The sequence below is a fragment of the Vipera ursinii genome (genome assembly GCF_947247035.1).
Source record: "Vipera ursinii genome assembly, chromosome: 7".
NCBI classification, from domain to species: Eukaryota; Metazoa; Chordata; class Lepidosauria; order Squamata; family Viperidae; genus Vipera; species Vipera ursinii.
The window spans coordinates 21,029,188-21,056,570 of NC_139521.1; the positions used below are offsets into that span (position 1 = coordinate 21,029,188).

Below are 27,383 nucleotides of genomic sequence, written 5' to 3' on the forward strand. Positions count from 1 at the left end.
GTTTCTTTGAAGGAAGTGTGAAGAGCTGTGGAAATGATCGTGCTGCCAACAGATTGTTATCTTTCCTCTCCCACGATGGGCTTACCATCTGGAGATTGGCTGATCTGGAACTGACCAAATGAATGTGGGATGAGTTTGTTTGGGGGCACTTTAAAATTATCAAGATGTAAGGGAATGCATCCTCTCAGGGCTGGTGATTGAGTTTCCTAAACTAATGGTTTTGGGAGACTTCAATCTACCATCCCTGGGAGGAGCATCTGAGTTAGCTCGGGAGTTCATGGCTTCCATGACGGCCATGGACCTGACGCAGGTAATTCATGGACCAACCCATGAGGGAGGCCACACCCTTGACTTGGTTTTCTTATCTGGTCGGTGGTTAGATGATCTTGGTGGGGGCTCCCCAATTGTTATGCCCCTGTCATGGACCGATCATCATCTCCTGCGGCTGGTCTTCTGTTTTGCCACTCCCCACCGTGGGGTTGTTGAGCCAACTAGATGGTTCCGCCCCAGGCACTTAATGGACCCTGAGAGGTTTCAGGCAGCGCTGGGGGCCCCACCTGCCTCCCCAGCTCACAGCTCGGCGGATGCCTTAGTGGAGGCCTGGGAAAGGACGGCCACAGAGGCACTTGACCGAGTTGTACCCTTGCGGCCCCTGACCCGGCGCAGATCCCAATGGGCTCCATGGTTTTCCGCGGAGCTCCGGGAGATGAAGCGTCAGAGACGGGGCCTAGAGAGCGTCTGGAGGTCCACCCGATCTGAATCCGACCGATTGCGACTAAGAACCCATATTAGGTCTTATCTCGCTGCGATGAGGGTAGCGAGATCTAACTATTTCGCTGCCCTCATCGCGTCCGCAGATAATCACCCGGCCACCCTGTTTAGGGTGACCCGCTCCCTCCACAACCAGGAGGTTAGTGGGGATCCCTTGCAGGGGCGTGCCGAGGAATTTAGTCAACATCTGTCGGACAAAATCGCTCAGATTCGGACCGGTTTGGACTCCGACTGGGCAGTATCGGATGATCAGGACACGAGCGATCTTGTCGATGTCATCTGGGAGGAGTTCGATCCTGTGACTCCGGAGGAAGTGGACAGGATCATGGGGAGGCTGAGCTCCACCACATGTTTATTGGACCCGTGCCCTTCCTGGCTGGTTTATGCAGCCCGGGAGGGGACACGAGGCTGGTTCCAGGCGGTTATAGCTGCTTCTTTGAGTGAGGGTAGTTTTCCCGCCGCCTTGAAAGAGGCGGTGGTGAGACCTCTCCTCAAGAAGCCTACCTTGGATCCGGCTGTTTTGAATAACTTTCGTCCGGTCTCCAACCTTCGCTTCCTTGCGAAGGTTGTTGAGAGTGTGGTGGCGCACCAGCTCCCTCTGGTCCTGGATGAAGCGGATTATCTAGACCCGTACCAATCGGGCTTCAGGCCTGGGTACAGCACGGAGACGGCATTGGTCGCGCTGGTGAATGATCTCTGGAGGGCTCGGGACAGAGGATACTCCTCTGTTCTAGTCCTATTAGACCTCTCAGCGGCTTTTGATACCATCGACCATGGTATCTTGCTGCGGCGTCTCAGGGGATTGGGAGTGGGAGGCACGGTTCTTCAGTGGTTCTCCTCCTATCTCCTGGGACATTCACAGTCGGTGTTGACGGGGGGGCAGAGGTCGACCTCGAGGTCTCTCGCTTGTGGAGTCCCTCAGGGGTCGGTCCTCTCGCCCCTTCTGTTCAACATCTACATGAAACCGCTGGGTGAGATCATTCGTGGTTTTGGAGTTGGGTATCATCAGTATGCTGATGATACCCAACTTTTCATTTCAACCCCAAACCACCCCAGTGATGCCCTCGATGTGATGTCCCGGTGCCTGGAGGCGGTCCGGGTCTGGATGGGGAGGAACAGGCTTCGTCTCAACCCTGACAAGACGGAGTGGCTGTGCGTACCGGCATCCCGGGATATTCAGGATATCCCACCCCTCATTATGGGGGGTGAGTCATTACCTCCTGTAGATAGGGCTCGCAACTTGGGAGTCCTCCTAGATTCACAGCTCTCTTTAGAAGACCATATTGTAGCTGTAACTAGGGGGGCATTCGCCCAGGTTCGCCTGGTGCACCAGTTGCGGCCCTATCTAGACCGGGATGCCTTGCGCACGGTCACTCATGCGCTCGTGACCTCTCGTCTTGATTACTGCAACGCTCTCTACATGGGGCTACCCTTGAAGACCACTCGGAGGCTCCAGCTGGCACAGAATGCAGCCGCGAGAGTTGTGTCGGGGGTCTCCCGATACTCCCGTGTTACACCTTTGCTCCGCGAGCTGCATTGGTTGCCAGTTGTCTTCCGGGTGAGGTTCAAGGTGTTGGTAATGACCTACAAAGCCCTCCATGGCATGGGTCCAGAATACCTTGGGGAGCACCTGCAGCCGGCGTCAACTTCCCTCCGCCCAGTACGCTCCCACAGAGAGGGCCTCCTCAGGGTGCCGCCGGTCAAAGAATGCCGACTGGTGGCCCCCAGGGGGAGAGCGTTCTCTGTGGGTGCACCGGACTTATGGAACCATCTTCCGGTAGAGCTCCGGATGGCGCCCGACCTCCGCTCCTTCCGGCGCGACCTTAAAACCCATCTCTTTAAGGAAGCGGGCCTGGCCTGATGGGACGGGGTGGGTTCGTTATTATGACTTTAATTTTAAATTTGTACTATGGGCATTGTTTAATCATGTTTTAATAATTTTAACTTTTGTATCTGTCTTTTATGTATTGCCCTGTTAACCGCCCTGAGTCTCTTGAGAGAAGGGCGGTATATAAATTAAATAAATAAATAAATAAATAAATAAGATCTTGTCTGTTATGCCTGCTATCTCCTATTTCTTAGTAAAAGATCATCCTTGGAAAACCCTGTCTCCAAGAGTGCTGCTTTCTTAAGAAGTCGGAAGAGGTGGGTTCTGACAACTATTAAATTTTAAAGCCACAAAATCTTGTTTCCCTTGGCTCAGCTGCACTCACAAGTTCTGTTCTGATCCCCCCAGTTCACTTCTACCATAAATGGCTCCTTTGGTCAGAAACATAAGAGTTTCTCTTCTTTTATGTTTTCTTTTCACACACGCCAATTTAAACCAGTGGTCTCCAACCTTTCCGGCTTTGTGGACCAGCAGAGGAGGGATAGGTGATGACTCCGCACAAATGGTGGATGAGCAAGCACATGGACACAACTCCATTTGCAGCAAGTGACAGGCACGCATGCACTCTGCTCATACAAATGGAGCTGCCTACTGCTTCCTGGTTCTGAACTGGGCTGCAGCCTGGGGTTTGGGGACCCCTGATTTAAATAATTAATATGCACAAATATTGTACTGCATTATTGCCTAGAAGATATTATCCTTTTAGATTTGCAATATAATTTAAGATATATCTACTCAGGACAAAAAGTCTCATGGACTTCAGTGAGATTTATTGTACTTCCTGATATGCTGCAATTTTCTTAGTTTGGAAGCCAAGAGGATTTTCTGCCCCTTTTGCTATTTGTGTGGACCTCTTCTGAAAGCTTTATAGCAAAGTTGACAGTTGCTTTAAATTAGAGTCTTTGGCTGCAGTCCAAGACAAAGAGTGGGAGTTCATTTAGCTAAAAAAGACAGTTGCACAACTTCGAAACTGAGCCTGGGGAAGGCCATTATTCGTAAGATACTTCTTGTTTTTGGAAAGACTTGCATCAGTTTGGCACATCTTTATTTGCTAAGGCTTTTAAAAGTATGTTGGAACTCCAAAGGAAACATATGGTTTTGCTGGAAAATGTGAGTTCAGTGGCTCCAAAGCAAGGTAAGAGGCTGGTGATTTTCTTGTGAAGCTCTTTGAAAAGCAGCTAACGGGAAATGCAAACCTTGAATAAAATACAGGTTTGTGCAAAAAAAGAGTTGCTTTAGCAACCCAGTGGATCTCACAGAGATCTACATACTAAATGTCCAAAACTTAATTCCAAGCAAAACTGAGTTTTGTTAATTATTTGGTTGTATAAATGAAGATTTGTTAAAGTCTGTTTCTTTCAAATGTATGTCATGTTCCAGTTCACTAAATCTAGAATGCTTGCTTGTATATTAGCAAATATTTTGCTAATTATGCAAATGATTGAGAAGAGAGAGGATAAATAATCCTATTAATTTTCTTTTAAATTTCCAGTTGTTTTCTAGCTAGGATACAAAACAATGAAATATTAGACAAAGACTAAATGAAATTTAAGGCAACTTAGCTTACTTCATTAGAAAGTAGATATGTGATCCTGACTGGTGCAACCTTTATAGATTTAAAAGAAAATCATTGTTTCTCTTTTCTGGAAATAAACTGGTGCTGTGTTATTAATTAAATCCAGCACTCCAAATTCACTTAAAAGGGTTGCAAAGCACAGATATTCTTTCTAGATTCTTCTCTGTCTAATTTGATGTTTTCTTTGGTGGTGTCTGTAGACATTTTCATTATTGAGCTGAATCTGATACTACTGAATTGTTTTAAAAATTAGTTAAATGACAGCTGAAAAGTTCAAAAACTCCTTTGTCATGCTGCCTCAGTACCAAGTTAGGGAAGGGGCTAACACAACTGAGAGAGAGTTGGTAAATGTGTGTGAGATTGGAATTAGGAGTGATGGGAAAGGAAAGAAGAGCTGGTAATAGGGTCTGATCAGTAACCCCAAATCCTATTTTCGGTGATTACTTTATTTAAAGCTAGAAAAACAAATCAGACATTAGAGGAAGAAAAATGCCTGGTCTGGGTGCAATGGTATACATTTCACATTTAAAGTTTAGCATTTCAACCCAATAATTTAAAAATGTTGAGGCTCCAGCAGTGCACAGTTGTAACTGTGGCTTTGAACAATGGCTTCAGAAACAGTCCTTCTTTTGCTCTCCAAGCCTTCCATCCAATTTTCCCATGGATGGGAATCCAATGAATTGGATTCTTGTCTAAGAATTGATTGTACTATCAATTAACCTGACTGCATTTTTCATCATGGACAGCAAGCATCTGGACAAATGCTAGAAGTTAAGCAAGAAACATTGAAAGCTGTTGTTCATGGCTGTCCCCTAGTACTCATCCAGATTTTTGCATCCCAACTTTGGAAGATCTGTAGATAAATCCCCAGTATATCCTGAAACAGAATATCACAATATTGGATTATTCTGGACAGGATTGTCAGGAGTCTCGTTAACAAGATGGTGTAACAGCCATGTTCTACAGCAGGGGTGTCAAACAGCCAACCCACGGGCCAGACACGTCACCAGGAAACCGCGCCCACCCCATTTTATTTTATTTTATTTTATTTCCTGGAATCCAAGACTTGGAAAAGGTTTTTGAGCCCATCAACCCCAGGCCTCCTACTCAGTGCAGGAATGTGAATCAGAGCATCTGTTCAGCCTCTGCTTGAATGTATCCAAGAAAGGAGAACCCACTACTTTATTGAGGAAGGAGTTTCATAGTTGGGCTGTCCTCCTGTTAGAAAGTTTCCCCCCCCCCTAACAGTCACTTATAATCTCCTTTCTTGTATTTCAAATACATGATTTGTATCCTGCTCTCTGGAGTGACTTCATAACCCCTTCTTGTTGATTTGAGTTAGTGTTTCTCCACCAAAAGCTGAAGTTTGGCTTTTCTGTGAAAATGAGAATATCAATCCAAGCATTTGTTTTCCATTGTTGCAATAGGCTGACACTTGTCTGCCTAACTGTTCTATCAATTCAAAATAAAGTTTGGGGCCACATGCCTGGTAAGCCAAAGTGGGTATTACTGTTCCCTTCGCAAAGTCCTAAGACAGCGATGGCGAACCTTTTAGAGACCAAGTGCCCAAACTGCAACACAAAACCCACTTATGTACTGTTGGGTGCTGGGTGGGCGTGGCCCATTGGATGGGTGGGGCCCATTGGGCGGATGTGGCTGTGGTGGTAACGGCAGACTGGGTAGGACTAAAAAGTTCAATCAATAAATTCCAACTTTGGACTTCCGGTGGCGACGCGATGCCGAAGACAGCCGTCTCCGGGCTGTCCGCTCCACAGCTGTGTTTGTTCCATCGAAAACAGTGCCGATCAGCTGTTTAGGTGGATCTGAAGCCCCCTCCTCGGGAGAAGAGGAAATGGTGAGGCCCCAGGTAGGGGTTGAGCTCTCCAGGGCCGCCTGAGCTGAAGGTTTGGGCGGCTGAAGGATCGAGCCCCCCCGAAGCCTGGGTTAGCTCCGAGCTGCGCAGCGTCTCTGCTGCGTGATTTTTGGAGCAGAGCCAGGCATTAGCAACCACCCCTGCCAGAAGGAAAGACTCTTGAGTATCAAGGTGCAGGCAGAGCGGTACAGGAGGTCAAGGTGAAGTGGACTTTTATCTTTACTCTCTAGCTCAATGGATTTTATAGCTTTAAAGTGAAAGTGCGCAACAAGTGAAAGTGGGGAAAGATGGCGGCTAAAACTTCTAAAGCTCTTTGGAGTGCGGGGGCTTCCCCGGTGCAACAGACTTCGTTGCAAGCTTTGCTTCCTCCTGCACCTCCTCCAGCATTGACGCTTAAGGATTTACAAGATGCCTTTGAAAAGCATTCACAATTAATGTCAGATATGATGGATGAAAAGATGGAAAAGCTGGAGGAAAAGCTGGAGGAGAAATTGGAGAAATTGGAGGAGAAGATGGAAGAGAAGTTTAGTGCAATGAGGGTAGACATTTTGTCTACAATTGAAAGAGTGGCTGAATGTGTGCAACGTTTGGATGAAAAAGTGGAGGATCTTAGTCAAAAGAATTCTATATTGGAAGTAAAGGTATTAGAGAATGAAAATATAAGGGACAAAATGGACGGAGAATTGAGTCTTGTCCAGTACCATCAGATGCAGTATGCTATTAGAATCAGGGGCTTAAAAGAGAATCCTAAAGAAGATTTAAAGCAGCTGATCTCTGAGGCTTTGGAAGCGGTATTGGGCCAACCAGCATCTGAAATTGAGGGAAGTATGGATAAAATCTTTCGTGTAAATTCATGGATTGCAAGACAGAGGAAGCTACCTAGAGATGTGGTGGTTTACTTTACAAAGAGAGCAATTAGAGATGAAGTTATTCAAGCTGCTTACGATACTAAATTTGTGGTTGCTGAGCAAGAAGTCCTGGTTCTAAAAGAGATTCCTCCAAAGATTTTAAGAAGAAGGAAAGATTTTGCATTCCTTGCACAGGAACTTAAGAAATGTGATATCAAGTTTAGATGGGAGATTCCAGTCGGAATGGTGGTGATGCACGAAGGTAAAAGACATCGTCTGGCTACTATGACTCAGGCACGTGATTTTTACAGCAATGTGTTAAAAGCAACCCCCCTATCACTTCTGGAAGCTGCAAAGGGATATGGCGAGGGAAAGCCTCAAGATGCTGAAGGTAGACAGACAGAGGAGAATGGTGCTGGAGGGGATCAAGTTACAGTTTCATCGGCTGCTGCTGGAGAGCAGAGGATGACGCGTGCCGCCTTAAGACGAGCGAGACAAGAGCAAGAGCAAGACCAGCAGAAAGTTATGGAACCTCCAAAGCGTACAAAGTGAAGCTGTGGGAGGGGCGCGGCCCAAAGAAGTCACAGGGGTCATTGCAGACGTGCTCCAAAAGCTTCGGGACGCCAAGAATGGCGACTAAATTTCTAACTTGGAATGTTAATGGATTAAACTCACCACAGAAGAGAAAGAAAGTTTTTCAATATTTAAAACAATTTAAGATTGATGTTATTTGTTTGCAAGAAACGCATATTAGGGTTATGGACCAAAAGTACTTATCGAACTCACGGTCGGGTGCGCAATTTGTTGCTTCTGTGATGAACAAGAAAAATGGAGTGGTTGTCTACGTTAAAAGTACTCTAACAGCGGAACTAATTGAAGTAGATAAGCAAGGAAGATATGTTATGATAGATTTGCTGCTAGAAGGTAAAAAAATGCTTTTAGTTGGATTGTATGCTCCTAATCAACAACAAGCTGACTTTTTTAACTTACTACACACAAAGGTTACCCAATTGGATTATAAATCTTTTATTTTTATGGGAGATTGGAATGGTGTCCTATACGTACAGATGGACAAAGCTGGTTTTTTTAAGCGTGTCCCGAGTCATGCTAGATTGTCTAAATCTTTTTTTGAAATGAAAGATGATTTGGAATTGCGAGACATTTGGCGCGATACACATCTACATGAAAAGGATTATACTTTTTTTCTGATAAACATCAATCTTTTTCTAGGATTGACTTTATTTTACTGACTAATGACATTTTTTCCAGGATTAAGAAGGTAAAGATCTGTGCAAGAACTATCTCTGACCATAGTCCAGTTTGGTTAGAGATCAACAAGGACAATAGGGATAGGCGCTCTTGGCGCGTAAATGAGAATTTGTTTAGAAATCAAATATGGGACTAAGAAATTTTATTTAGCATTTGAGTAAGTTTCCTTTTCTGTTTTCTTTTCTTTTTATATGTAATATTAATATTGCTTGTAATCATTTTATATGAGCTAGAGGGTGATAGAATTAATAGTTTATTGTTGTTAGCATATGGATGCTTATGATTGTTCTTTGTTCTTATACCCTGTATTTAGCTCTGGGAAGTCGGGGGGAGGGGGGAATGTGTGGGAGGGATAGGGAGGGTTAGGTAGGGGTGGGGGGAGGGGGGATGGTCAAAGTTAAAATGTACTGTAAAACTTTTCAATAAAAAAAAATAAAAAATAAATTCCAACTTTGTGAGATCTTTTTTTTCCCATGAGAAGTTGAAATTGATTGATTGATTGAATGAATCTTTTTTTTGCACACAGTGGTAGAAGGCTAAAGCAAAAAGGTTTTATAAAACCCAGCTAAAGGCCTAGGACTGGGGCGATGGTGCACATGCCCACAGAGAGGGCTCTGCATGCCACCTGTGGCACGTGTGCCATAGGTTCGCCACCACAGTCCTAAGACATCTATTTACTAGAACAAATTGGAGCTGTCAAACCTAGTAGTTGGGATGAGAGAGGCAATATAAACAAACAGCAGAATAAGAGAAAATGTTGTGCTCAACTCTCACAACCTCAAATGTCAATGCTGAGAAATATTTTATTTATTAACATGTTTCAATCAAGTAGTCAAAACACTTTTTTATGGCATGTTCATTTCTAAACTTCACCCAGTACCATTCCAGAAGAAAATGAATGTTTGTGTGTGGACAGGAGTGCATTTGGAATATTTCAGGTGTTCTGAAAAACCATTTCTATTGTCTGAAACCTGGCAGAAACATGGGGAGAGGGAGAGGAGAAGAAGGAAATGACCTCTGGCTGTAGGATCTCACTGTCACAGAAGGGATGAACTTCTTGGGGTATTTTAGAGATGTTTTATTATTATTATTCCTCAACTTCCTCTGGCCCAGCTTTGGTTGTCATTGATTTAATCATAAATGATCTTCCATGTGGAAAGACTGTCCTCCAGTTCTTTTGTTGTCTTGAGTTTATTTCTCAGTTGAAATGTTTTATTTCAGAATAGAACTGGAAGGGACCTTGGAGGTCTTCTAGTTCAACCCCCTGCACCAGCAGGAGACCCTATTCCATTTCAGACAAATGGCTGTCCATCTCTTCTTTAAAATCTTCAGTGATGAAGCACCCACAACCTCTAAAAGCAAGCTGTTAATTTTCTCACTTATTAGGAAGTTCATCCTTATTTCCAGGTTGCTTTTCTCCTTGATTAGTTTCCATCCATTATTTCTTGTCCTGCCCTCTCTGGTGCTTTGGAAAATAAGTTGACCCTCTCTTCTTTGTGGCAGCCCCTCAAATATTGGATTGCTGCTATCATATTACCCCTTTCTTTCTACTAGACTAGCCATAACCCAACCCTGCAACCATTCTAAAAGAATGTTTTAGTCTCCAGACTTTTAATAATTCATTGCTCTTCTTTGCACTTTTTCCAAAGTTTCAACATCTTTTTTGTAATGTGGTGACCAAAACCGGATACAGTGTTCCAGGTGTGGTCTTACTAAGATTTTATAAAGCAGTACTAATATTTCCTGTGATTTTTATTCAATGCCTCTTTATACACCAAGGATTGTATTAGCTTTTTTGGCTGATGCTACACACTGCTGGCTCATATTTAAGTGATCATCCATTAGGACTCCAAGGTTCCTCTCACAGTTACTGTTTTTGAGCCAGGTTTTGCCTAATCTGTACTTGTACCTTTGGTTTTGCCTGACTAAGTGTAAAATCTTGCTTTTCTGTACATTAAATTTTATGTTGTTGGATAGGGCTCATTATTCAAGTGGTGTGATACTTTTGGATCCTGAGTGTAAGGATCTGCCTCTGTGTCACAACCCATTTTTCTCTGGGGTGGCGGGGAAATCCATCTCGTCTCTTTCCTAATTCTTTCTTTCTGAGGGTTCTGCCATACTCACGGGGAAGGGGAGGCTCCGTGGTATGTTATTTTGCTTTGCTACAAGGTATCCTTTCTGCTGTTCCTGCATGCTGACTCTTTGAACTGTCTCTCCCTTGATGTTACCTTGGGTTAGAAAGGATGTTCCTCCGGACATCTGGCTTAACTCTCGCTGTGGAAGGGAAGGTTCAAAGACCCAACAACATCTTCACAAGCATGGGAAAGGACCCCGATATCAGCTCCTTTCCCACAGCAAACTTAACATCTGGGGATTGGCCCATTCAAACTGATCGGATGAACTATTGGGGTTGGGTTTTGCTTGGGACTTTTTTAACCTATTGATCTGAGTGGGAAACCCTCAGATCCTGCCTATCATGCCTGCTATCAGCTTCTCCTAATAAAAGTTCCTTTTGGAAAGAAACTGTTCCAAGAGTCCTGCTTTCTTGGGATGAGGTTTTGAAGTGGGCCCTGACACTCCGTTTCTCTACCAAGAAAGCAGAACTCTTGAAACAGGCATCATTTTGAAAGGAACTTTTATTAGCAGGTACAGAAAGCAGGAAAGCTAAGCAGGATCTGAGGATTTCCTGCCCAAATCAATAGGTTAAACCTGCAAAATAGTCCATCCAGTCGGGTCAAACAGGCCAATCCACAGGTGACATCAAGCCACGGAAAAGCAACCAATAAAGTGCCTCTGTCAAGGTTGTTAGGTCTTCTCTAGTCACTCCCTGCATGCTGAGATAAGGCAGTTGGCCCCAAGGCATTCCTTTCACACCTCATCAAGGATACGTGCACTACAAGCCCCCAGCTACCCCTCTCTCCCCATGGGAGAATGGCAGAACCCAAATAACCTAACCCCAGAGAATATGCATGATTAATTGAGGGTTCTGACATGCCGCTCCCCCTAGAAAAACAAGATGTTCACCTGGAGATAGAGAAAATAAAACAAAGAGGGAGAGAGTTGAAACAACAATGTTAGTCAGCTGTTGGTAGGCCTGTGCCAAATCTAATTTGGCAAACACGTGGCCTCCTTGCAATGAAGCCAAAATATGGCTGACAACTGGCACCGGGTACACATGCTGTTGAAGTGCCCGGTTAATAATACACTTATAGTCAGCACGTATGCATACTTCTCTGTTGGCCTTAAGTGGCATTACTACGGGGGTCTCCCACACTCTACTGTCTATGGGCTGTAATACCCCCTGACTGACCAGGTTGTCCAGTTCTGCGTTGATTTTGGGTTTTAAAGCAAAAGGCACTTGACAAGTTTTGATCCGTATTGGTGTTACCAGGGGATCAAGCTTGAAGGCTATCGGAGGACCCTTGTACTCCTCAAGGCTTGAACTGAAAACATGCACAAATTCTTGGCAGACTGAAGACAAGTCTGCCACTTGTGTTCAGGAAAGCCGGTTACTTGAATGCCCAATGCATCAAACCAATTGAGCCCTATGAGGCTCGTGCGTTGGCCTTCCACCACTACAACATCTAGTGGACCTGCAAACCCCTTGAAATTCACTAGGAGTGTGGCTTCATCTTTGACCACCACTCAGGAGTTTTGGAAGTTTGACCCATCTGTTGCTGTTTTGGAAGTTTGACCCATCTGTTGACCCATCTGTTGCATATGTGCCTGAATGTTCCTATGGAGATGACAGACATGGCTGAGCCTGTGTCCAGTTCCATTTTGCATGGAACTCCCTGAAGCTTGACCTGAAGTCAAAGCTTCTGCTTAAGGGGTGATGGGCACCAGTGCAGAACACGCTCCTCTGGCTGGAGCAGAACCCTACTCGGTGTTGCCCCAGGGCCCCGGTACCTCTCCTGACTAAGTCTTCCTGCAGACAGTCCCTCTGGCGACCTTGGTAGAAGGCAGCAATGTGGCCTGGTTTGCCACACGCCCGGCACATTGCTGTTTGGAATTGGCATCCCACGCGTTGATGACAGCCTCCACAGCCCATGCATCTAAGGAACGGAACTGCCTTCTCAGCTGGCCACAGTCACTTCTCCTGGTGCTTTTGTAGCTTGTTGACTTCATAGACTGAATCGGTGTCTTCCAACCATTCAGTGTCCTCATGGTGGATGGCCTCGGTGCTTGAAGTGCTTTTGGAGGGCCGCAGTGCTTTAACAGCCCCTCTGGCAGCTTCATCCACCATGACCTCCTTCATGGCCTCCTGTAGTGAGAGAGTCTCCTTGGTGAACAGTTTTTGTTGGAGCTCTCGGTTCCAGAGTCCACAGACTAAACGGCCTCTTAGTCTCTCCTTCAAATCTGCAAAATTGCAGTCGGGACGCTTGAAGAAGAGCAGCGATGAATTTTGTAGCAGACTCACCAGGCTGTTGCTCCCACTGCTCAAAAGTGTGCCTCCACACTATGACAGATAATTTGGGCTCAAAGTGGTCTCAGAGCTTTTTCTTCAAGTCCGCGTAGGTGACAGACTCGAGTGGCATCGGTGCAACCAGGTTCTCGGCAATGTCAAAGGTGGCGGAGCTGCACACACAGAGAAGGGTCATGGCCTTCAACCCATCTTTGCCGACCTGGTTGGCATGGAGGTAATTTTCAACGCGGGAAATGTAGGACGCCCATCTCTCCAGGTGTGTGACATCAAATTCTTCGAGTTTGCCTACTTTTGCCATGGTGAGTTGCTTGTGTTTCTTGTTGCTCGCGTTGCCTTGTGCTGCTGGCTTCTGCGTAGGCCCTAGGATGGATCCTTAGGGCGCGGTGGTCTCCAGCATGGATAGAAAATTATCCTTTCAATTGGGATAATTAATAAATTAATAATTAGAACGGTCTTACTGAAAGCACCCTAACACTGATAAGCAGATGGGAATCCATTTTTAGGCTAGCAGAAAGGTTGGGCCAAGTCCCAAGGAGTGGAAAATTAGGTTAGCTTGGTTCAGTTAACCATAGATCATGTACTATGTTGTGAATAAATTTTGGACAGGTGAATAAATTGTGCCCTCAAAAGGTTTTATTTGATATATCTTTATGCTATTAATCATGTTAACAATCTTAATTACATATGTTATTAGTTTTAAATCCCTTTTAATTTTTATTTTACATTATTTGTATGTTATGTTATGTAGATGCAGCATAATTCCCTGGAATGTGCAATATACTTCTATCTCACTTTAACTAGTTTCTTCCTAGCAGGGAAATGGAGCTTGTTTTAATCTTTAATATAGTTTGTGTATCTTATACAGAAAGGAATAAAAATTACTGGCCTGTAGCTTTTTTCTTTTGTCTTTTCAATGAAACCTGGGGGGGGGAGGGAGAAAGTTTGTCTCTTCTGTGGTGGTAGATCAGCTTGTACATTTTTTTTGTAATTATTTATGCAGCTGCTGCATCCTCATTATCAGTATGAGAATATTTTCTCCCACCTAGAATGGGATCCAATATTCTAGCTGAAAATCAATCAACACAGAATAAAGTGGAAATCTCTCAATACTGATATGATATTTCTATTGATGCAGCTCAGAACTGCATTTGTTTTTTCTACAGCAACATCACATGTTGGTTCATTAAGATCTTTGATACTTTTTTCATGTACTACTGCCCTGCATCATCCCCACGTCTATATTATACTTTTGATTTTTCCCACCAAAATGTAGGATTTTGTAAAAGAAAACTCCAAGAACAATCAGGAGATGCAGGAAATATACCCACAGTCAGGCATAGAGGTCTTAAATGCTTATATACAAATGCATAAGTGTAAAGAGCTGTCCTTCTTCTCTCTAAAGAGGACCGGAGCGGCCACTTTAGGCTTGGCTGGCTCAATGAACCCCCTTTCTAGGTTTTTCTTTATGAATCTTTCCATTTCCTCCTTCTCCTTTGGGCTCATGGAGTATAATCTGGGATTCGGGAGTTTTGCCCCAAGCTTGAATTCTATGGCACAGTCTGTGGGTTGGAGGGGGGAGCTCATGGCAGATGAATTCGGCAAGATCTCTGTAGTCCTCTGGTATTTCAGGTAGCCCCTTTTCTTCTCCCATGGATGCTTTTTCTGTTCCTAATTTTGGTAGATCCCGTTGGGGTTTTAAGTCCGTAGGGTCTCCCTTCAGGAAATTGATTTCTGCCGTCCTACAATTTGGGGGTGAAAGCCCTAATAAGCAGGCATATACATAGAATGAAGGCTACTGCTAAGCTTGTAAGCTGCCCTGAGACTTCAGAGAAGGGCGGGATATAAATGGAATAAATTTACCCAGGGGTTCCATTTCTTTAACCATTCCATCCCTAGGATCATTGGGCGCTCCATGCCTGGGGTCACTACAAATGTTATGTCTTCCTCATGGTTTCCCAGGGATAGGTGGGCTGGTAAAGTGGCTAGGGTAGCTGGCACCCCCCCTGCTATGGACCCATCTAACTGGCCAAATGAGATTGGTTGTTCTAGCGTCCTCAATGGAATGTCCAGATTCCCCACTAGCATCGGGCTAATGAGGCAGTGGGTGCAACCAGAGTCTGTTAAGGCTTTCACCTTGACAGCTTCGGGCATGGAGGGAATTATTAATATAGTCACTGTCTTGAGGATGGGTGCGATGGGTCCACTTACCAGGAGTTCGCCCTCTGAGCTGTCATCTGAGGCATCCACTAGCCCTGCAGTGTAGGCCGGGGTTCCTTCCCCTTGTTGGGCAGAGCTTGGGGATTCCATAGCCTCTATCACTCTCATGGCAGATTCTTTTGGCTTAGCTGGGGACTTCCCGGATTTGCTGGCCAGTGATCTGTCTGGGTTGTGCTGGGGGGCTTTCGAGCGGCATTCTATGGTCTGATGCCCCTCTCTCCAACATTTGAAACAGCCCATTGCCTTCTTGGCCATAGCTGGTGGCTTCGTTAGCTCATACGTCAGCTCAGGCAGTGAGTGTCTCCATTGTTTTCCTCAGCGGTGCCTCTTCAGTAGGTCAATCTCTGCTTCCTCTGCCAGGACGTACCATTCGTCGAGTTGGTGTGGGTCTCCCTGTGGCAGGCAAGCATCATATAGGTTGTAATTTAGGTCATCTTTGAAATGGCTAAGGAGGATGTCTTCTGGCCAGTTCAGCTTGCTGGCAATGGCCCGGAATTCTTGTGTATATTTGGCTACCAGGTGTCTGCCTTGCCTCATTGTTTTGATTCTTTCTTTGTGATCAGCCAGGGGGTCCTCAAATCACCTTTTCAGAGAGGACATGAAACGGTTGAGGTCGTTGAGCTCTGTGGCACTGGAGTCATGAAAATTCACCACCCAATCTGCGGCCAGTCCATCCAGAGCAGATTGCATGATCTGGATACGGGCTTTGTCGCTAGGGATGTGTCGGTCGTATTCTTCCATGTAGTTGAGGAATTGGGTTAGGAAAAACCCCAAGCGTGTCGGCTCCCCCTTGAATTTTGCATCCAGTGGTGGGAGTCTTTGAATGGATTGGTGCCTTCATCATTGGTTGTATTGTCTTCCATCTGGATTGCCATCTGCGGGTTGCTGAAGTGGTTGCTACTGGATCACTTACGTGCAGGGATTTCTCCATCTCCTGCTTCCATTCTGGTTGGTTGGGCCCCCGTCTCAGGGTCAACTTTCTTTATTTCTTTTCCCACTCACTTTTCTTTTCAATGCCCATTGAACACCGAGGTTTGTGGTTATGCGTCTCCACCACTTCTTCTCCTGAGGAGTATGACAATTCAGATCCTGACAGCTGGCAGGTTTTTGGTCGGGGAAAAGGCTCCCTCTCTGTGAGGGTTTCTCCCTTCCCTGCATCATCGTCTGACATTCTATTTTTTGCAAAGTCCCCCGGCAAGGTTCTCCCTTCCAGGTTGAAAATTATTGCAGATCCTGTCTAATGTAAGGATCTACTTCAATCTACATCTTACGAAAACAGAACTCTTGGAAACGGTCTCTTCCAACAGGAATTTTTATTAAGAGAAATTGATAGTAGGCATGCTAGACAGGATCTGAGGGAATCCCCCCACCATTCAATGTTTTAAACTGTTCCCAAGCAGCCCCCCACCCCGCAGTTCTTCCGGGCAATTCAAACCAGCAGATTTCTAGGTGTTAACTCCAGGAAAAATAACATCAGTCTGGCTCCATTGGCATGATCATTCAATCCTCTCTTTACCCAGATCCCAGGTGTTGTATCTCTTCCCCCCCCACTTTTTCCCTCACTGCCGGTAAAGAGGGGAGTTTCAGAGGGGAATAGGATGAAAGGCAGATGGCCACATTGATATGGTTAGCAGACCCAAAGTGAATCAACAAAAGGTTACTTTGTAGTGAATAGAGGAAGTGAAAGTAGTAAAAACCCCATGCATACCCCCCTCCCCCTTAGTAGTATGACAGAATCCAGGAGATAGTAAGAGTTGGTTTTAAATCAGAGAAGATAGAAATGAAATTCTGTATAACTGGATTCTGACAGTGACATTGCCATAGATGTATATTAGAGGCTAACCAACCAATCAGAAGAAATAGATAGCAAATGTATGTAGGAAGCATACCACAGTAGTAATAGGAGATTTCAACTATCCAGATATCAACTGGGAGACAAATTCTGCAGCGAGTGGGAGATCAAACAGATTCTTAACCAACCTAGCTGACAACTTTATCATCCAAAAGGTAGAGGAGGTAACTAGAAGTAAAGGTATACTGGAACTAATCCTTACTAACCAAGAAGTGATAGAGGGAGTTGAAGTTGCTGGAACCTTGGGTAAAAGTGACCACGTTATGCTGAAATTCAATATAATGCAAACAGAAAAAATAGAATATAATCCAAAGAGAGACTTAAACTTCAAAACAGCTGGTTTTAACAAACTCAGAGAAAACCTAGGAAAGATTCCATGGACAAAAATCCTAAAACGGGAAAACAACTCAAGAAGTGTGGAAAACTCTGAGAAGTATGATCATAGGGGGCCAGTCCAGTGCAATACCACTGAAAAAGAAAAACAAGAAAGTCAAGAAGAAACCAGCATGGCTGCATAAAGATCTCTCTGACAAACTGAAAGACAAAAAGGACAAGTACAAAAAATGGAAAGAGGGACATATAACAAAAGATGATTATCAGCCGACAGCCCGAACATGCAAAGATGAAGTCAGGAAAGCAAAGGCTCAGAATGAACAAAGACTTGCAACAGAAATCAAGGACAAAAATTCTTTGAAGAGTTTCACCTGTCGGAACCATAACATTAAGCCAAAAACTACAACTTTTTCCTAAGTATCTAGGCATCCTGAGCCCCAGTCGCTGTCCCTAGAATCAAGGGATAAGCTGACAATGATTTGGGAAGATCTCAGCATGGAGAAAGAGAGAATACCTGAAACCAGCACCCCGGCAGCAGCTGCTACCCCAGTGGGGGGAGCAACAGCCAGCGCGCCGGTGGAGAAGGAGCTTTTTCAGGCCTCCCAACTGGGGGGAAAGCCCAAGCCGTGAAAACAGCTGATCTGGTCATTGGAATGGGCCCAGCCCAGTGGAGACTCCAGACACCTTGAGACGGCCCTGCCACCCTCAAGTGCTTCAAAGGCAGACAAGGTTGAGCTACCACAAAGGGATTCCCACATGTTGCGTTCCCCAGACCAATGAAGAACTACAAAATCATCTGATACTGAGGACTTGGGTGAGTGGAAGTACCTGTCCACAGCTCATAGTCAGTCAGTGGAGAAGTTGGTGGAAAGGTGCGAGGAGCTAGAGATGAGAAGCGGAGAGCAACCTTCCCGTTCCCCATACACCAGCGATCAGGATGATCAACGAGACAGCCACCAACTCCTGCCAAGGGGATCCCCCAGCCCCTCCTTTGCAGATCAGGCAGCCTTCCTGTCCCTGAAGCCCCCTACCAGGGCATCCAGCCACGCATGGATGGACAGCTCTAGCCGTTGTCCCTCCCAAAGCCTAGATCTCCATAGATGAGATAACACCCCAGGCTGTCGCCGGGACAGCCTATCCCCAGACCCACGTGCTTATCTACCATCCAACCTGGGCCCCATACAGCAATGGGGGAAACCACAGCCCCCACAGATGGGAGGCCAGCAGTCTCTGCTGGTGCAACAGCAGGAGGGGGTGGTCGCAGCCCCTGAGTATGCAGCAGCTGGTGGAGACCTTGCAACAACTTGGGGTGGTACAGATTCCAGGAGACCAGCAACCGGTGGGAGGACAGCAGCAGCAGGGGGCAGTCGCTGCCACCAAAAGTACAGCGAATGCTGAGGGGCCCACAAATGATGGGGATCCAGCAACAACCCCCTCCTGGACCACAGGGGTGGGCCTACAGCAACTAAGGATGCCACAGCTCCCTGCAGGCCAACAGCAGAGTGGATGGCAACAGCCCCCACTCAGGCAGCAATCATTGGGAGGCCTACACCAACTGAGGATGCCACAGTTCCCTGGACACCAGCAGCAGGGGGGGATGGCAACAGACCCCATCCAGGCAGCAACCATTGGGAGACCTATGGCAACTCAGGATGCCACAGCCACCAGCAATGCATCAACAGCCAAGGGGGTGGCAACAGCCCCTGAACGTGCAGTCACCGGGGATGTGGCAGCTGTCGGGGGTCAGCAGCAGCCAGGGGTACAACAGCCACAGTGGGGAGGCCAGCAACCATTGATTTCACTACCTTTCAGATCAACGTTCGATGGGGACCCAGAGAAGCTGATTTTTTTCCTCAGCTAAGTGCGGTCTCATTTGAACCGCTGTCCCTATCTCTATCCAGATCCAGCCACTGTGGTTGACATGATTGCATCCAGGTGGGGAGGCATCCAAATGGCTAAACAATTTATATAATGAGCAAGCCCCCAAATTGGAGGACCCCTATCTCTTCCTCCTAGGACTGAAAGCAAGGTTCAAGGACCCATCCATTGCCCTCAAAGCAGAACAAATCCATAAGATAAAGCAAGCAGGCAGGCCTGCACTAGAATATCTATGAGAGTTTTGCAAGATAGCCGGTCGGATAGAGAGGTGGCCTGAGCAATCCCTAGTCCATCACTTCAGAGAGGAATTGGACAACTACCTCTCTCAGGCCTGTATCTATCGAGCAGTACCTAATCAACTGCAAGAATGGTACCAGACAGTGGTAAGATTAGATGTTCAGCTCGCCCGCTATAAGAAGCCCACCCCCTGAAGCTGAGTCAAGGCCAGAGCAACCCAAATGGCAGCCACCCCCCCCCGAAAACCTCCAACTGTTGCAGCTACTGAAAGTCCCAAGCCACCTGCAGGCCCTCTGATCAAGTGTTTTCAATGCGGACAGCAGGGACATCGAGCAGCGAACTGCCCAGTCCCCTACCCCCAATAGCAAAGTAGACCTTTTATTAGGAGAAGCTGATAGCAGACATAGAAGGCAGAATCTGAGGGTTTTCCACTCAAATCAATACGTTAAAAGAGTCCCAAGCAAACCCCACCCCAATAGTTCATCCAGTCAGTTAAAATGAACCAATCCCCAGGTGTTAAGTCCACTGCGGGAACAAATTGATAACGGGGTCCATTCCCATGCTTGTGAAGATATTGTTGGGTCTTTGCATCTTCCCTTCCTCAATGAGAGATAAGCCAGATGGCCAGATGCACATTCCTTTCTCACCCATATTGATGACAAGGGAGAGACAGTTCAAAGAGTAAGTATGTAGAAACAGTGGGAAGCATACATTGTAGCAAAGCGAAAAGCATACCACAGAGCCTTCCCCCCTCCCCCTCAGGAAAATGGCAGAACCCACAGAAAGAAATGGAAATAATTGAAATAGATTCCCTCCCCCCACACCAGGAAAGGAATGGGTTCTGACAGGTTTAAGTAGAGATTAGGTGAGACCTGGCTCAAAAACAGCAACTGTGAGAGGGACCTTGGAGTCCTAGAGGGCAATCATTTGATTATGTGCCAGCAGTGTGCAGCAGCAGCCAAAAAAGCTAATACAATGCTGGGTTATATAAACAGAGGCATAGAATCAAGATCACATGAAGTATTATTACCATTTTATAAAAACCTAGTAAGACCACACCTGGAATACTGCAACCAATTCTGGTCACCATACTACAAAAAAGATGTTGAGACCTTGAAAAAAGTTCAGAGAAGAGCAACTAAAATGATCCAAGGCCTGGAGACAAAAACATATGAAAAACAGCTGCAGGACTGGGTTTGGCTAGTCTAAAGAAAAGAAGAAAAATAGGTGACATGATAGCAGTATTCCAGTATTTGAAGGTCTGCTACAAAGAAGAGGGAGTCAAACTATTCTCAAAAGCACCAGAGATCAAGAGAAGATACAATGGTTGGAAACTGACCAAAGAGAGAAGCAACCTGGAATTGAGGAGAAACGTCCTAGCAGTGAGGACAATTAACCAGTGGAACACCTTGCTTTCAGAAATTATGGGCGCTCCATCACTGGAGACTTTTAAGAAGAGACTAGACTTGTCTGAAATGGTATAGGTTCTCTGCTTGAGCAGGGGGCTGGACTTGAAGACCTCCAAGGTCCCTTCCAGCTATATTCTATTCTATTCTATTCTATTCTATTCTATTCTATTCTATTCTATTCTATTCTATTCTATTCTATTCTATTCTATTCTATTCTATTCTATTCTATTCTATTCTATTCTTCATTCTGCTGGTTTCTATCCTTGGTTCTAGGTTGGTACTGTCCTATAAAGCCTTTGCTAGTCTGCCCTTTTTGGTTCATTGGCAAATTTGATACTAATATTTTATTTCCTCTCATCCAAATAATTTGTAAGCATTTTGAACAACATGGGTTTATAATGGAATTCTGCGTTACTGTGTTCAGCATTTCCTTCTGAAGCTATTAACATGTCCTCATTCAGTAGAAGTGTTTAACCAGCTCATATCCCTCTAACAGTAGTACAATCCAGCCCACATCTTGCCATCTTTGGTGGAATCTCAAGGTTAGTGGAATTATTTTCTGACGTCCTTTGGCAACAGTTCTAGAGCTTTCTCAATCCTAGTCATTCAGCATGTGGTATACACATTGAATATGTGTAACTAGAAGGATGGTTGAATCTGCTGTCCAAGAATGACCATGCACCACTGTCTTAACTCCAAAGTCTCATCTCTTGGTAAGGAACACCAATGTATCTGCCCCAAGGTGCTATTGAGGGGAGAGCATCCAAATACACTGCTTTGAAGGGCCTCCTGTGAGCTGGAACTAATAAAGTTATTGGGGAAATTTAAAAAGGGACTGTATGAGCTTTTTGTACCAAAAATGTGCCAAAAGAGTTGTTTCTCTCTCTCTTGTAAATCAGGATATAAAATTCTCTGCTTCAGCTCTCTTCAGCCTAACATGGATACAGATTTGGGGTGAGTACACATTGAGCCTCATTTCTTCCTAGAACATTGCGATCTTTCAAGACAGGTTGGGTTTGAAAATCATTTCCATAAATTTATTTAAGCCAGTACTTCAACCAGGAGAGATGTAATTGTGGATGCTCCATGCAGTTCTCCAGTGCTCCATCACCAGAGGTGTTCAAGAAGAGACTGGACAGCCATTTGTCTGGAATGGTATAGGATTACCTGCTTGAGCATGGGGTTGGACTAGAAAACCTCCAAGGTCTCTTCCAACCTTGTTATTCTATATTCAATATTCTTTCATTGAGCTTTGACTGAGATACAAATAAGTTCTAACTGGAGAAGTACATTAGCTGCAAAGCAGGAAACCTGAAGTGAGGATCTCAGAAATTTAGATTTTTTATCTTCTAAGGCACAGATGTCCCAGAAAGTGCAATGTTGTGCACCATATAATGAAACACATAGCACTTGCTTTAAAATGTCTAATTGCTCCAGGCACATAGCTGTTAGCTTTATAGCTTAAATATCTAATGATTGCATTAGTGGTTTGGTATGTTTTATTCATGAGAAATTCCCAATGTCTTCTCCAAAACAAACTATTATTTTCTAAATCCTTACAAACTGATTGCTTAATAATCATTTCCAATATCAGTGCCACACCTATCTTGTCTATTGTTTTTCATATCACCTTTTCCTCCTTTGCCTTGCCTTCAACTCTTTGGAGGAATTGTCAGATGTAAATATTGCATCCTCCTCCTTTCCTACATCCAGATCTGCTCTGTAAAGCTCCTCCATCAAAACAAATGCATAAAAACTAGTTAGAATTAAAACCTCTGATTCAGAATGTTGCTGAACATCATGATTAATATCAGCTAGGTTAGTATGCCAATTTTTGAAGACCAGAATGCTTGGCTGCACTTATCTTCCTAGCTGAATAGTAAGCATTCCATAGATCCCAAAGCAGTAGACTGCAAATTAATGATTGGCTTTATTCATGAGGAAATTGCTGGTGATTGCTGGAAAAATATCTCTCTGTGCTTGACTACTTTGTTTAGTAAATATTTTCTCACTCTTTGGCTAACTCTTTGAGCCGTCTCTTGCGGCTCCCAGCCGCCCGGTGCGCGCGCACCTCTTCCAACGGGCAGTGGTGCGCGCGCACCTCTCCAAATGGAGAGTGGCACCGCCCGTTTGGAGAGGTGCACGCGCACCTCCCCGAATGGGCGGAGGTGCGCGCGCACCTCCCCAAACCTTTGGAGAGGTGCGCGCGTACCTCTGCGCGAATGGGCAGCGGTGCCACTCTTTCAGGAAGCCCGCCGCGGCCCGTCTGTGAAGCTGCCGAAAGCGGCAGCTTAGCAGAAGGGCCGCGGCAGCTTCCGCAAAGAGCGGCGCCCCTGCCCATTCCGAGAGGTGCGCGCGCACCTCTCCGAACGACCGGAGGTGCGCGCGTACCTCCGCGTGAATGGGCAGCGGTGCCACTCTTTCAGGAAGCCCGCCGCGGCCCGTCTGTGAAGCTGCCGAAAGCGGCAGCTTAGCAGAAGGGCCGTGGCAGCTTCCGCAAAGAGCGGCGCCCCTGCCCATTCCGAGAGGTGCGCGCGCACCTCTCCGAACGACCGGAGGTGCGCGCGTACCTCCGCGCGAATGGGCAGCGGTGCCGCTCTTTCAGGAAGCCCGCCGCGGCCCGTCTGTGAAGCTGCCGAAAGCGGCAGCTTAGCAGACGGGCCGCGGCAGCTTCCGCAAAGAGCGGCGCCCCTGCCCATTCCGAGAGGTGCGCGCGCACCTCTCCGAACGACCGGAGGTGCGCGCGCACCTCCCCAAACCTTTGGGGAGGTGCGCGCGCAACTCCGGTCGTTCGGAGAGGTGCGCACGCACCTCTCGGAATGGGCAGGGGCGCCGCTCTTTGCGGAAGCTGCCGCGGCCCGTCTGCTAAGCTGCCGCTTTCGGCAGCTTCACAGACGGGCCGCGGCGGGCTTCCTGAAAGAGCGGCACCGCTGCCCATTCGCGCGGAGGTACGCGCGCACCTCCGGTCGTTCGGAGAGGTGCGCGCGCACCTCTCGGAATGGGCAGGGGCGCCGCTCTTTGCGGAAGCTGCCACGGCCCGTCTGCAAAGCTGCCGAAAGCGGCAGCTTTGCAGACGGGCCGTCGCCATCAGGCAACCGGGAACCGGTTCCATCTCATTTTTTAAAAAATGGCAGCCGCGTGCGTCCGCGCATGCGCAAAAAACCTTTTTGCGCATGCGCGTGCATGGACACACGCACGCGGCTCCCTCTTTTTTTAATTTGTGATGGAACCGGTTCCCAGTGGCTCTTTTTCTTTTTTAGGTTGCCGACCCCTGGGCTAACTGATCACAGAAAGTTTGTTTTGTCCTTCATCTTCTTATCCTTACATTGCTTTTTTATTTTTAGTTTATTTCAAGTATGAAAAGAGGCATTGACTATCTAATAATAACATTCTGTGAAGACTATCTAATAGCATTCTGTCTCAAACAGTTGCCAAGCACCCTTTCAATATCACAAGAGAGAACAATTGGAAAAGATTTGCTATGTTTTTCTATGAAGAAGTAAGGATAAGAAAAACAGAAAGATGAAAGTCATTCTTCTTACAGTGCTTCTCTCCATTAATTCATTCTCCTTACTTCATACATTTACAAGCATAATTTTCATGCAAAAATTTTGGTGTTTTTTAAATTTTTCTACTACTATTCCTGTACTGATACACCTTCTGACTTACAAGTCACATATTATCAATTTTCCATTCTATAATGTTTTTCCTGTATTTTTTTTTCTTGTTAGGCATCTTATTTGGACAGATGCGCTGCAAATGTTGTAAACAACAAATCTAGAAAGATAACTATCTTCTGGCTTGTATATAAATTATAAATTAGGGAAGGACAAATTTCTTGTCTCTTTTGTTACACTGCGTACTGAAGAACACTTAACCCATCCTTAGATATTTTAATGTAATTTGCTTCAATTTAAGTACTGTAATCTATTTGTCCAATTACATGTGTATTATGATGTTATTGTAGTTATTTATTATATTTCACAAGTAATTTAAAAAAAACTGTCAACTGTCCTACTAGCAAATTCAACATTGAGGAAAAGATAAACTTTATTGAATATACATCTCGGTATTGAAGAAGCAGGTGTGAAAATCAGATTAGTTAACAGTAGCTTTCCATAACCCCACCCACCAAGTGTTCACGTTGCCCAATCACATTTCTTTGGTTTGTTATGAGAACGGTCCACTTCTCCATCAGATATCTGCTTTTGTGACCTTGGTTCTCATGGTCAATAGATAATTTCAAAAAATCCAATTTGTCTCAAGCTTCCCCTTACCTCTGTTTCTATGGCAAGATGAGTAGTGACAGAGGTTAGCAAGCATCTTAGCAATTCAATCCTACAAAAACATTAGATGAATAAGATGGTAAAAATGAAGAGAGATGCATGAAGCTTTATATAATCTTATAGATTATAGTTCAAATTCATCTTTAGGTATGAGAACTTACTTAGTGACTTTGGGCAAAATCTGTCTCTTTCAGCCAATCTTCTTCACATAATTGTTAAGTGGAAATCTGTAGTGAGAGAAAGGATGTATGCTTCTCTGAGCTTTGGAGAAAGGCAGGATATAAACTGAACAAGCAAGGAAAGGATCCATCAGTATTTACTTTATTTACTGAAAACATTTGTTGGAAGTAAAATCCAGTACGGTTCCAAGCCAGGAGAAAGATGCAGGAGAAATGAATTTGGAAGCAAGGTACAATTGGTACAATTGGAAAGGAAGTCTCCATTTATTTAGGAATCAGAAGTGAAGTGACATAGCAATCGGTTCTGGGACACTGGCAACCTGGTCTGGTGAGTGGATGGACTTTTATATTATTTTAGGGTTGTGTGATTGAGATTTCTGGGCTTCTTGGGCAATAAATTCAAGAGTGTGTCTTTGGTTATTGTAATTGTGGTGGCTTGGTTTCTATTATAGCTATTATAGCTGCCCTATCCTTGAGGTTGGGTGGGGGGATGCAAATTTGAGTGGTATTGTCCTTATATGCTTAATCTATTAGTTTTCGGCTCTCTGCTAGCTGTAACTAGCAGCGCTTTGCCTATGAATAGGCTGCAGCCGGCAATGCTTTTGTTTATGAATGAAGCTGTCCACCTACTAAGTTTCCATTTACAGAAAATGTTTCACTTTTATGAATGGATACAAATTTTCCATTCACAGGCACTTTGGCTTATCGCAAAAACTGCTCTGGGCAATTTCCTATTAGTGGAAAGATGGGAGTCGGTTCTTGTCAAAGGGAAGTTTTTTCCTTGCTTTTGGGAAGGGAAGTTTGTCAAATATTTTAGAAAAGGGGGGCTAACTTCCTATAATTTATATAATGACTTATTTTTCAACCAACTCTGGGTGGCTCCCAATCAAGAGTTAAAAGACATATAAATCATTTTGAAACTGTAAAACTCAACCAATTAAAAATAACAAGCAAAAAGTCTATTACTATAATAGCATAGTTGCTTTTAATTTTTGTAGGCCTGTATTCAAAAATCTGCTGAAAGTCAGAAGAGTGTTATCCAGTGGAATGTTTGATATTTTTTACAATAATTCATTGCAGACCATACCATAAAGTAACTTTATAAACACACACAATACTGTCTGGAACATGGCTCAAGATCCCAAAACAAACAAACTCACTTGGAATTCCAGCAACAAAGTTTTATTCAAAATAAAGCATTTGCAAAGGGTTGGTGGACTGAAACACACATAGGAGTTCAGCCACACCTTAGAGAGCTGTTTGACACATTTTTATATTCTAGCCCCGACGCACATTCCCCCTCCCCTATCGCACTCAACGCCCCTTCCCTAATCATCCGATAAACTATCCGGACCACCTAAAACGACTGTCCTTCCCATGTTGCAGGAAGCCCCTTTGTCCATATCCTATCTTTCACCATCTGTTAGCACAGTTTGTCTCCTACAGTTATTTCGATATTTCCGCTTGCAAAGTTAGCTGTAATTTCTGCTTTTCACATTTGTACCTGTCAATACTTAGATAAGATATATATTATTATTCCTGATCTTCAGTTGGCTTCTGCTTCAACCTTTAGACTCATTAGAAATTTCTGAATAATACTTTATTCCTTTCAATACCAAACAACTTGACAAGCAGCCTCAATGAGAACTCTCAAGTCCTTACAAAAAACTTTTCAATGTCATACTTGAAGTCACCATAGTGGAATCATAGATAACTGAATCAAGTCAGACTAGTGTTTTGGAATTTAAGAGAGCTAGAGACAGACTAGAAGGATTCCATGGATGGATATCATAAAAGGAAAAATAGTTCAAGACACTTGGGAAACTGAAAAATGAGATAATGAAGTCCCAAATAAAAATAATACCACAAAGAAAAACAAAAAACACCAAAAGAGACCAGCATAATTGCACAAAGACTTCTATGACAAATTGAGGGACAAAAAGGTCAAATATAAAAAATATAAAGAGGGCCACATAGCTGAAACAGAATACCAACAAATAATATACAAGTCAAAATAGGCATGGAATTAGTTAGAGAATCTATATCTACTCTAGATGAGTACAAATAACTTGAAACAGATAGTTTATGTGCCAGGGTTCTGAAGGAGCTAACAGATATAATTTCAAAGCTACTGAATCTTTCAAAGCTCATATAACACAGGAGAACTACCAGAGGACTGGAAATTGGCTAATGTAATTTCAACCAACAAAAAGTGGAAAAATTGAATTGAATTGAATTGAATACTTTATTTGGCCAAGTGTGATTAGACACACAAGGAATTTGTCTCCGGTGCAGAAGCTCTCAATATACAGGTAATCCCCAAGGTATAAGCCTAATAGAG

General features: G+C 44.7%; 1 protein-coding gene across 1 annotated transcript in view; it reads left to right on the plus strand.

Moving 5' to 3' along the window:
• The first annotated feature begins 3,758 nt into the window (after positions 1–3,758).
• The window catches only part of C1QTNF7 (C1q and TNF related 7), a 162,388-nt gene continuing 138,763 nt past the window's right edge, over positions 3,759–27,383 (plus strand). Inside the window, exon 1 of the mRNA XM_083366940.1 lies at positions 3,759–3,794. The gene's annotated coding sequence lies outside the window, so the exon portion shown is untranslated. The remainder of the gene's footprint in view (positions 3,795–27,383) is intronic.